Source organism: Elephas maximus, chromosome 26 (genome assembly GCF_024166365.1).
Source record: "Elephas maximus indicus isolate mEleMax1 chromosome 26, mEleMax1 primary haplotype, whole genome shotgun sequence".
Classification (NCBI taxonomy): domain Eukaryota; kingdom Metazoa; phylum Chordata; class Mammalia; order Proboscidea; family Elephantidae; genus Elephas; species Elephas maximus.
Window position 1 is genome coordinate 13,525,652 of NC_064844.1, and position 12,764 is coordinate 13,538,415.

At 39.5% G+C, this 12,764-nt stretch overlaps 1 protein-coding gene across 2 annotated transcripts in view; it reads right to left on the bottom strand.

Annotated features, from left to right (window-relative positions):
- The window catches only part of GTF2A1L (general transcription factor IIA subunit 1 like), a 55,520-nt gene that overhangs the window by 39,113 nt on the left and 3,643 nt on the right, over nucleotides 1–12,764 (bottom strand). The window lies entirely within an intron of this gene.

Genomic DNA, 12,764 nt, shown 5'->3' on the forward strand with positions numbered 1-12,764 from the left:
TAGAGCTGAACTAAATGAATTAGAGAACAGAAAAACAATTGAAAGAATTAACAAAGCCAAAAGCTGGTTCTTCGAAAAAATTAACAAAATTGATAAACCATTGGCTAGACTGACTAAAGAAATACAGGAAAGGAAACAAATAACCCGAATAAGAAATGAGAAGGACCACATCACAACAGAACCAAATGAAATTAAAAGAATCATTTCAGATTACTATGAAAAATTGTACTCTAACAAATTTGAAAACCTAGAAGAAATGGATGAATTCTTGGAAAAACACTACCTACCTAAACTAATGCATTCTGAAGTAGAACTAAATAGACCCATAACAAAAAAAGAGATTGAAATGGTAATCAAAAAACTTCCAACAAAAAAAAAGCCCTGGCCCGGACGGCTTCACTGCAGAGTTCTACCAAACTTTCAGAGAAGAGTTAACACCACTACTACTAAAGGTATTTCAAAGCATGGAAAAGGACGAATTACTACCCAACTCATTCTATGAAGCCACCATCTCCCTGATACCAAAACCAGGTAAAGACATTACAAAAAAAGAAAATTACAGACCTATGTCCCTCATGAACATAGATGCAAAAATCCTTAACAAAATTCTAGCCAATAGAATCCAACAACACATCAAAAAAATAATTCACCATGATCAAGGGGGATTTATACCAGGTATGCAAGGCTGGTTTAATGTCAGAAAAACCATTAATGTAATCCATCACATAAATAAAACAAAAGATAAAAACCACATGATCTTATCAATAGATGCAGAAAAGGCATTTGACAAAGTCCAACACCCATTTATGATAAAAACCCTTACCAAAATAGGAATTGAAGGAAAATTCCTCAACATAATGAAGGGCATCTCAAAGCCAACAGCCAATGTCACTCTAAATGGAGAGAACCTGAAAGTATTTCCCTTGAGAACGGGAACCAGACAAGGATGCCCTTTATCACCGCTCTTATTCAACATCGTACTTGAAGTCCTAGCCGGGGCAATTAGGCTACACAAAGAAATAAAGGGTATCCGGATTGGCAAGGAGGAAGTAAAGCTATCACTATTTGCAGATGACATGATCTTATACACAGAAAACCCTAAGGAATCCTCCAGAAAACTACTGAAACTAATAGAAGAGTTTGGCAGAGTCTCAGGTTATAAAATAAACATACAAAAATCACTTGGATTCCTCTACATCAACAAAAAGAACACTGAAGAGGAAATAACCAAATCAATACCATTCACAGTAGCCCCCAAGAAGATAAGATACTTAGGAATAAATCTTACCAAGGATGTAAAAGACCTATACAAAGAAAACTACAAAGCTCTACTACAAGAAATTCAAAAGGACATACTTAAGTGGAAAAACATACCTTGCTCATGGATAGGAAGACTTAACATAGTAAAAATGTCTATTCTACCAAAAGCCATCAATACATATAACGCACTTCCGATCCAAATTCCAATGTCATATTTTAAGGGGATAGAGAAACAAATCACAATTTCATATGGAAGGGAAAGAACCCCCGGATAAGCAAAGCATTACTGAAAAAGAAGAAGAAAGTGGGAGGCCTCACTCTACCTGATTTCAGAGCCTATTATACAGCCACGGTAGTCAAAACAGCCTGGTACTGGTACAACAACAGGCACATAGACCAATGGAACAGAATTGAGAACCCAGATATAAATCCATCCATGTATGAGCAGCTGATATTTGACAAAGGACCAGTGTCAGTCAATTGGGGAAAAGATAGTCTTTTTAACAAATGGTGCTGGCATAACTGGATATCCATTTGCAAAAGAGTGAAACAGGACCCATACCTCATACCATGCACAAAAACTAACTCCAAGTGGATCAAAGACCTAAACATAAAGACTAAAACGATAAAGATCATGGAAGAAAAAATAGGATCTACCCTAGAAGCCCTAATACAAGGCATAAACAGAATACAAAACATTACCAAAAATGATGAAGAGAAACCAGATAACTGGGAGCTCCTAAAAATCAAACATCTATGCTCATCTAAAGACTTCACCAAAAGAGTAAAAAGACCACCTACAGACTGGGAAAGAATTTTCAGCTATGACATCTCAGACCAGCGCCTGATCTCTAAAATCTACATGATTCTGTCAAAACTCAACCACAAAAAGACAAACAACCCAATCAAGAAGTGGGCAAAGGATATGAACACACATTTCACTAAAGAAGATATTCAGGCAGCCAACAGATACATGAGAAAATGCTCTCGATCATTAGCCATTAGAGAAATGCAAATTAAAACCACGATGAGATTCCATCTCACTCCAACAAGGCTGGCATTAATCCAAAAAACACAAAATAATAAATGTTGGAGAGGCTGCGGAGAGATTGGAACTCTTATTCACTGCTGGTGGGAATGTAAAATGGTACAACCACTTTGGAAATCCATCTGGCGTTATCTTAAACAGTTAGAAATAGAACTACCATAAAAAAAAAAAAAAAAAACAGAAATCCCACTCCTCGGAATATACTCTAGAGATACAAGAGCCTTCACACAAACAGATATATGCACACCCATGTTTATTGCAGCTCTGTTTACAATAGCAAAAAGCTGGAAGCAACCAAGGTGTCCGTCAACGGATGAATGGGTAAATAAATTGAGGTATATTCACACAATGGAATACTACGCATCGATAAAGAACAGTGACGAATCTGTGAAACATTTCATAACATGGAGGAACCTGGAAGGCATTATGCTGAGTGAAATTAGTCAGAGGCAAAAGGACAAATATTGTATAAGACCACTATTATAAGATCTTGAGAAACAGTAAACCTGAGAAGAACACATACTTTTGTGGTTACGAAGGGGGGAGGGAGGGAGGGAGGGAGAGGGTTTTTTATTGATTAATCAGTAGATAAGAACTGCTTTAGGTGAAGGGAAAGACAACACTCAATACATGGAAGGTCAGCTCAATTGGACTGGACCAAAAGCAAAGAAGTTTCCGGGATAAAATGAATGCTTCAAAGGTCTTTTTTTTTTTTCCAAAGGTCAGCGGTGCAGGGGCGGGGGTCTGGGGAAAATGGTTTGAGGGGACTTCTATGTCAATTGGCAAAATAATTCTATTATGAAAACATTCTGCATCCCACTTTGAAATGTGGCGTTTCGGGTCTTAAAGGCTAACAAGTGGCCATCTAAGATGCATCAATTGGTCTCAACCCACCTGGAGCAAAGGAAAATGAAGAACACCAAGGTCACATGACAACTAGGAGCCCAAGAGACAGAAAGGGCCACATGAACCAGAGACCTACATCACCCTGAGACCAGAAGAACTAGTTGGTGCCCGGCCACAATCAATGACTGCCCTGACAGGGAGCACAACAGAGAACTCCTGAGGGAACAGGAGATCAGTGGGATGCAGACCCCAAATTCTCATAAAAAGACCATACTTAATGGTCTGACTGAGACTAGAGGAATCCCGGCGGCCATGCTCCCCAGACCTTCTGTCGGCACAAGACAGGAACCATCCCCGAAGACAACTCATCAGACATGAAAGTGACTGGTCAGCGGGTGGGAGAGAGATGCTGATGAAGAGTGAGCTAATTATATCAGGTGGGCACTTGAGAGTGTGTTGGCAGCTCGTCTGGAGGGGGGATGGGAGGATAGAGAGAGAGGGAAGCTGGCAAAATTGTCACGAAAGGAGAGACTGAAATGGCTGACTCAAGAGGGGAAGAGCAGATGGGAGTACGGAGTAAGATGTATGTAAACTTATATGTGACAGACTGATTGGATTTGTAAACGTTCACTTGAAGCTTAATAAAAGTTAATTAAAAAAAAAAGTGGCTGGGACACAGCAAAGGCAGTGCTCAGAGGCCAATTTATATCGATAAATGCACACATACAAAAAGAAGAAAGAGCCAAAATCAGAGAACTGTCCCTACAACTTGAACAAATAGAAAGTGAGCAACAAAAGAATCCATCAGGCACCCGAAGAAAACAAACAATAAAAATTAGAGCTGAACTAAATGAATTAGAGAACAGAAAAACAATTGAAAGAATTAACAAAGCCAAAAGCTGGTTCTTTGAAAAAATTAACAAAATTGATAAACCATTGGCTAGACTGACTAAAGAAAAACAGGAAAGGAAACTAATAACCCGAGTAAGAAACGAGAAGGACCACATCACAACAGAACCAAATGAAATCAAAAGAATCATATCAGATTACTATGAAAAATTGTACTCTAACAAATTTGAAAACCTAGAAGAAATGGATAAATTCTTGGAACAATACTACTTACCTAAACTAACACATTCAGAAGTAGAACAACTAAATAGACCCATAACAAAAAAAGAGATTGAAACAGTAATCAAAAAACTCCCAACAAAAAAAAGTCCTGGCCCAGATGGCTTCACTGCAGAGTTCTACCAAACCTTCAGAGAAGACTTAACACCATTACCATTGAAGGTATTTCAAAGTATAGAAAAAGACGGAATACTACCCAACTCATTCTATGAAGCTACCATCTCCCTGATACCAAAACCAGGTAAAGACATTACAAAAAAAGAAAATTTTAGACCTATATCCCTCATGAACATAGATGCAAAAATCCTTAACAAAATTCTAGCCAATAGAATCCAACAACACATCAAAAAAATAATACACCCTTGTGATCAAGTGGGATTTATACCAGGTATGCAAGGCTGGTTTAATATCAGAAAAACCACTAATGTAATCCATCACATAAATAAAACAAAAGATAAAAACCACATGATCTTATCAATAGATGCAGAAAAGGCATTTGACAAAGTCCAACACCCATTTATGATAAAAACTCTAACCAAAATAGGAATTGAAGGAAAATTCCTCAACATAATAAAGGGCATCTATGCAAAGCCAACGGCCAATATCACTCTAAATGGAGAGAACCTGAAAGCATTTCCCTTGAGAACGGGAACCAGACAAGGATGCCCTTTATCACCGCTCTTATTCAACATCGTACTTGAAGTCCTAGCCAGGGCAATTAGGCTAGACAAAGAAATAAAGGGTATCCAGATTGGCAAGGAGGAAGTAAAGCTATCACTATTTGCAGATGACATGATTGTATACATGGAAAACTCTAACGAATCCTCCAGAAAACTACTGAAACTAATAGAAGAGTTTGGAAGAGTCTCAGGATATAAAATAAACATACAAAAATCACTTGGATTCCTCTACATCAACAAAAAGAACACCGAAGAGGAAATAACCAAATCAATACCATTCACAGTAGGCCCCAAGAAGATAAAATACTTAGGAATAAATCTTACCAAGGATGTAAAAGACCTATACAAAGAAAACTATAAAACTCTGCTACAAGAAATTCAAAAGGACACACTTAAGTGGAAAAACATACCCTGCTCATGGATAGGAAGACTTAACATAGTAAAAATGTCTATTCTACCAAAAGCCATTTATACATACAACGCACTTCCAATCCAAATACCAATGTCATACTTTAAGGGAATAGAGAAACAAATCACTAATTTCATATGGACAGGAAAGAACCCCCGGATAAGCAAAACATTACTGAAAAAGAAGAAGAAAGTGGGAGGCCTCACCCTACCTGATTTCAGAACCTATTATATAGCTACAGTAGTCAAAACAGCCTGGTACTGGTACAACAACAGGCACATAGACCAATGGAACAGAATTGAGAATCCAGATATAAATCCATCCATGTATGAGCAGCTGATATTTGACAAAGGACCAGTGTCAGTCAATTGGGGAAATAATAGTCTTTTTAACAAATGGTGCTGGCATACCTGGATATCCATTTGCAAAAGAATGAAACAGGACCCATACCTCACACCATGCACAAAAACTAACTCCAAGTGGATCAAAGACCTAAACATAAAGACTAAAACGATAAAGATCGTGGAAGAAAAAATAGGATCTACCCTAGGAGCCCTAATACAAGGCATAAACAGAATACAAAACATTACCAAAAATGATGAAGAGAAACCAGATAACTGGGAGCTCCTAAAAATCAAACATCTATGCTCATCTAAAGACTTCACCAAAAGAGTAAAAAGACCACCTACAGACTGGGAAAGAATATTCAGCTATGACATCTCAGACCAGCACCTTATCTCTAAAATCTACATGACTCTGTCAAAACTCAACCACAAAAAGACAAACAACCCAATCAAGAAGTGGGCAAAGGATATGAACACACATTTCACTAAGGAAGATATTCAGGCAGCCAACAGATATATGAGAAAATGCTCTCGATCATTAGCCATTAGAGAAATGCAAATTAAAACTACGATGAGATTCCAGCTGACACCAACTAGACTGGCATTAATTCAAAAAACACAAAATAATAAATGTTGGAGAGGCTGCGGAGAGACTGGAACTCTCATACACTGCTGGTGGAATTGTAAAATGGTACAACCACTTTGGAAATCCATCTGGCGTTATCTTAAACAGTTAGAAATAGAACTACCATACATCCCAGAAATCCCACTCCTCGGAATATACCCTAAAGATACAAGACCCTTCACACAAACAGATATATGCACACCCATGTTTATTGCAGCTCTGTTTACAATAGCAAAAAGCTGGAAGCAACCAAGATGTCCATCAACGGACGAATGGGTAAATAAATTGTGGTATATTCACACAATGGAATACTACGCATCGATAAAGAACAGTGACGAATCTCTGAAACATTTCATAACATGGAGGAATCTGGAAGACATTATGCTGAGCGAAATGATTCAGTTGCAAAAGGACAAATATTGTATAAGACCACTATTATAAGATCTTGAGAAATAGAAAAAATGGAGAAGAACACATACTTATGTGGTTACAAAGGGGGGAGGGAGGGAGGGAGGGAGAGGGCTTTTTATTGATCAATCTGTAGATGGGAACTGCTTTGGGTGAAGGGAAAGACAACACTCAAAACAAGGAAGGTCAGCCTAATTGGACTGGATTAAAAGTAAAGAGGTTTCCGAGATAAAATGAAAGCTTCAAAGGTCAGCGAAGCAGGGGCTGGGGTCTGGGGAACTTGGTTTGAGGGGACTTCTAAGTCAATGGGCAAAACAATTCTATCATGAAAACACTCTGCATCCCACTTTGAATTGTGGCGCCTGGGGTCCTAAATGCCAACAAGCGGCCATCTAAAATACATTAATTGGTCTCAACCCACCGGGAGCAAAGGCAAAGGAAGAACACCAAGGTCACCCGACAACTAAGAACCCAAGAGACAGAAAGGGCCACTTCAACCAGAGACCTACATTATCCTGAGACCAGAAGAACTAGTTGGTGCCCGGCCACAATCGATGTCTGCCCTGTCAGGGAACACAACAGACAACTCCTGAGGGAGCAGGAAACCAATGGGATGCAGACCCCAAATTCTCATTAAAAGACCACACCTAATGGTATGATTGCGACTAGAGGAATCCCAGAGACAATGCTCCCCAGAACTTCTGATGGCACAGGACAGGAACCATCCCCGAAGACAAATCATCAGGCATGAAAAGGACTGGTCAGTGGGGGGGAGAGAGATACTGATGAAGAGTGAGCTAATTAAATCAGGTGGACACGGGAGAGTGTGTTGGCAACTCTCGACCGGAGGGGGGATGGGAAGATAGAGAGAGAGGGAAGATGGTAAAATTGGCACGAAACGAGAGACTGTAAGGGCTGACTCAATAGTGGGAGAGCAAGTGGGAGAAGGGAGTAAGATGTATGTAAACCTACATGTGACAGACTGATTGGAATGGTAAATGTTCACTTGAAGCTTAATAAAAATTTAAAAAAAAAAAAAGTGGATTACAGATCATATATCACCACCGTAAAAGTACAGTAGTCCCTCAGACTTCGGGGTGTTTGACAGGTCAGAACTATTTTCACAATACCAATACATGCCTTTTTCTTTTTTTGGATGATGCAAAAGCAATGATGAGTAAACTACAGACACCTTAGCATGAACTGAGGCAGCAGACACTGTCTTCTCCACTGTCACTTACTCTCGGAAAACAGTTTCACTTAAGGTCTTTGATGAAACCACAGGAGTTTTACCAAATTTTCAGTCCTCACGTACACTCACTTCTCTTTCCTATTCCATGTGATGAAACGAGGAGAAAACATAAAACACGTCTTCAGCACACTGAAGAGCAAGAAGTAGGAGGAAGAACATTTGTGTGATTCCTTAAATTGGGTGCAGACTTATCCTTGTTTTTCATGAAACATCTGTCTTAGTCACCTAGTGCTGCTATAACAGAAATACCACAAGTGGATAGCTTTAACAAAGGAAAGTTTATTCTCTCACAGTCCAGTACACTACAAGTTCGAATTGAGAGCACTGCCTCCAGGGAGACGACTTTCTCTGTCAGCTCTGGAGGAAGGTCCTTGTCGTTGGTCTTCCCTTGGTCTGGGAGCATCTCAGCACAGGAACCTCAGGTCCAAAGGACATGCTCTGCTACTGGTGCTTCTTTCTTGGTTGTATGAGGTCCCCATGTCTCTCTGCTCACTTCTCTCTATTATACTTCAAAAGAGATTGGCTTACGACACTATCTAATCTTGTAGATACCATCGATGCAACTACCACTAATCCATCTCATTACATCATGGTGACAGAATTTACAACACACAGTGAAATCACATCAGATGACAAAATGGTGGACAATCCTACAATACTCAGAATCATGAGCCAGCCAAGCTGACATATTTTAGGGGGACACAATTCAACCCATGACATTCCACCCTTTGGCCCCCAAAAATTCACGTCCTTGCCACATGTAAAACACATTTACCCCATCGTGTCATTGCAAAAGTCTTAAATCAACTACAAGTCCCAAATCCAAAAATTCCTCTTCATCTGTGAAATCCAGAACACAATTTATCTGCTTCTGAAGTACAATGGTGCAACAGCCACAAGGTAGGTATTTCCATTACAAATGGGAGAAACTGGAGTGAAAGAAGACATTAACAGGCACCAAACAAGTTAGCAGAACACATTACATTAGCCCTCAAGGCCTGAAAATAATCCTCTGTTCTCTGAGATCGTTCACACGATACCCCTGCCCTCCAGACTCTAGGTATTGGCCACACTCTCTGGAATGTGACTGGAGGCTCCTCAGCCCTGGGCTTCAGCTCCACCTTCCAGGCCCACTGGGGTGGCCACTCTGCTCCTTCGGCTTTAGGCGCACCATTCTCCTAGTCCATCTGAGTGGCAACTCCACCTTTAGAAACACCAGATGCCATGGCTCCACCCTTTGAAACCACCAGAGGTTGAGGCCATACCTTTTGAGTCTGAGGCAGCTTGGCTTCCTGTTCCTTATAGCTTCAGATTCTGCTTCCTGGTTGCTTGGTCCCTCAGACCCTCCCCTCGGGCCGCACACCCACATCTCCCCTGCTGGGGCAAGCGTTCCAGCTCTGTAGCTCTACTAATAGGTGCCTGGAGGCACCCCACTCTGCCAGTAAACTTTGGCTGGAAGGCACTCAGCTCTCTTGCTCCATGGGTCGGCAAGCCTAGTTCCACCAGTAAGTGCCCAGAGATACCCCTCTCTGCCAGGAAGCCTCCTACACACAGGCACTCAGCTCTCTCGCTCTGTGGGTCAGCTCCAGCAACGTCTCATGCTGGTCTGCTGCTGCTGCTTCTCTCAGCCTGTGCCATCTCCATGTAACAGCTCTCCTCACTTCCTTCTGGGTCCTCTATCCATTCACACTTCCAAACTGCTTCCACATTTTAGGAATCTGTTAGAACAGCACCCCACTCCCAGTACCAAATTCTGTCTTGGTCATCTAGTGCTGCCGTAACAGAAATACCACAGGTAGATGGCTTTAACAAAGAGAAGTTTATTCTCTCACAGTCCAGTAGGCTAGAAGTTCAAATTCAGGACACCAGTTCCAGGGGAAGGTTTTCTCTCTCTGTCAGCTCTGGAGGAAGGTCCTTGTCATCAGTCTTCCCTTGGTCTGGGAGCATCTCAGCATAGGAACCTCAGTTCCAAAGGACACACTCCCAGTGCTTCTTTCTTGGTGTTATCAGGTCCCCATGTCTCTCTGCTCACTTCTCTTTTTCATATCTCAAAACAGACTGGCTTAAGACACTAACTAATCTTGTAGATCTCATCAATGTAACTGCTACTAACCCATCTCATTACATCATAGTGATAGGATTTACAACACATAGGAAAATCACATCAGTTGACAAAATGGCAGATAAATCATACAATACTGGGAATCATGACCTAGCCAAGCTGACAGATATTTTGGGAGGATGCAATTCAATCTATGACAACATCATTTTTACATGAAGGAATAACTGACAGAAACTATGGTTATACAGACTGGAGCATTTGGCAGACTTTTTTTTTTTTTTTTTTGGTATCCATTACTGCAAGGAAAACAACTGACAGCATTTGTATGCCAAAGAAAAGACTCAAGCTTTTAAGCAAAAATCAGAATTTTGGAAAATTTAGATCTACCACAGTAAGCTTGACAGGTTTCCCATATTTGAAACACTTTCGTGATGAGATGATCGGCGATATTTAATGAACAGGATTTTACCTTGTATAACAAATGTGTCAACTGGGTAACTTAGTGAACCAATCTTTTCCAAATAACCAACATATGCTACAAATCGACACATAGGTTAAAGAGTCATTCAAAGTGCAGGATAAGCAATGAATTTTAGTATAATGTTATGAAAAATTTATTAATATGGTGTCAGGTTCCACCTTGTGGCTAACCTCTCAGAAACTACCATGTGTGGAGTTTTGGTGCTGTACCATCTGAGAAAGCTATTAAAATACTTTTTTCTTTTCTGACTATGTATCTGGAAGAGGTAGACTTTCTTAGTGTATTTAAACCAAAACAACATAATCGAGACGGACTGAATTTAGAAGCAGATATTAAGCTGGACATTAAAAAGCTCTGCATAAAAAACTAAAACAATGCCATTCGTCTAACAAAGTATTTTTTTTGTTGTTTTCTGGGAAATTGTTATTTTTCATAAACGTGTTATTATGCTAACATGTAATAGGTTTTTAAAACTGATTAATACACCAACTTTTTCAAATATCTCGGTTTTAATTTCTAGTAGGATATAAACCAACTGCGGTCGAGTCGATTCTGACTCATAGCGACCCTGTAGGGTTTCTAAGGCTGTTAATCTCTACGGAGACAGACTGCCACATCTTTCTTCCGAGGAGCTGCTGGTGGTTTTGAACTGCCAACTTTTCAGTTAGCAGTCAGTCGCTTTAACCACTGCACCTCCCGGGCTCCTTAATATGATATATAATCAAAAACCAAACCCGCTGCCGTCCAGTCAATTCCAACTCATAGCAACCCTACAGGACAGAGTAGAGCTGCCCCATGGAGTTTCCAAGGAGCACCTGGTGGATTCAAACTGCTGACCTTTTGGTTAACAGCTGTAGCACTTAACCAATGTGCCACCAGGGCTTCCATATATGATATATAGATATTTATAATCCACATAAATAACAGCCCTTTGGGGTTCTCAATTTCTAAGAGTATAATAGGGTCCTAAGACCAAATAAGAACTAAAGATCCATGAAACTACTAAATAAATGGATTTTTTATGTGGTTGGGCAAGTGGTGGAACAGACGAATGACTCAGTCCACTGCTGATCTAATTTGAACTTATTATCAAAGGAGATAAAAAGGCTATAGACATTAGTTTAGGTTATTTTAATCACACTTAAGCATTAAGATTAAGAAGTAGTTCAATTTTATGACACTACTTACTTGGAAAATGTTATTGTAGGGTAGCTAGTAATGAAGAGAGGAACAAGGCCTATAATGCATTTTTAAAAACTACACGTACTTCCTCTTGAACCACTTCATTATAAATGTTGTAGAAGAGAATAAAAAGAAAAATTGTCTTGTTTAAAATGCAATTATTTCTATTACTCTAACTTCTAAGACATCGAGTAAGATGCTGAGTGAAAACCAGCTAGATATATTAACTGCAAGACTTGTGATTTAAATGACTGGTAATATTACCATCTTGCGGCAAAACCAAGTACTGCAATTCTGAATGACAAAGAACCTGAGAAGTCTAACTAGACTTTGGCTAAAAGACATCAAGTGTTTCCTTCTCCACACTACCACCTCTGTTCCACCCCTCGGAAAAAAAAATCTTTAAATTCCTTTATAAATAAGATAGACATAAGGGGAAAAAAAGTTAAGAAGAGTGTTACTTAAACATGGAAGTACAGGGGATGTCCTGATAAAACCATAAGTTAAAAATGAAAGCATAGCCCCAAAAACCCAACAACTGATGAAAAATGTTTCAATGTGTCAATTTAGAAATTAACACAACCACGGGTAATTTTTATAAGCATAGTACTGGGTAAAACTCACGTTTGGTGATTCAATATTCATTGTTAATTTATTTCATTTTTATAAATTATAATTGCTGTCATACTTAAATTCTCTCATCTTTAATAATGATACTATTACTTCTTCTCTTCACCTTGGCACAAGTGATTTTCATGTGAATTTACCTGAGCATGCGATGAACGCTCGAGTTATTACTGACAACCTAACCCAAGCCTGCCTGCACTTGTTAAGAGACACCAGTCTACTGAATATCAGTAAAACTCAATAAAACCTATTTGTGTATGTCTCCGTAGACACAGGTACACCCAGTACAGCAGCAAAAATACAGTAAGAACCAGAGGAGAAAAGAAAGATTAAAGGCTAGAAAGACAGAATAGTATCAAAACCAAAAACCAAACCCACTGCAACCCTATACAACAGAGAACTGTCCCATAGA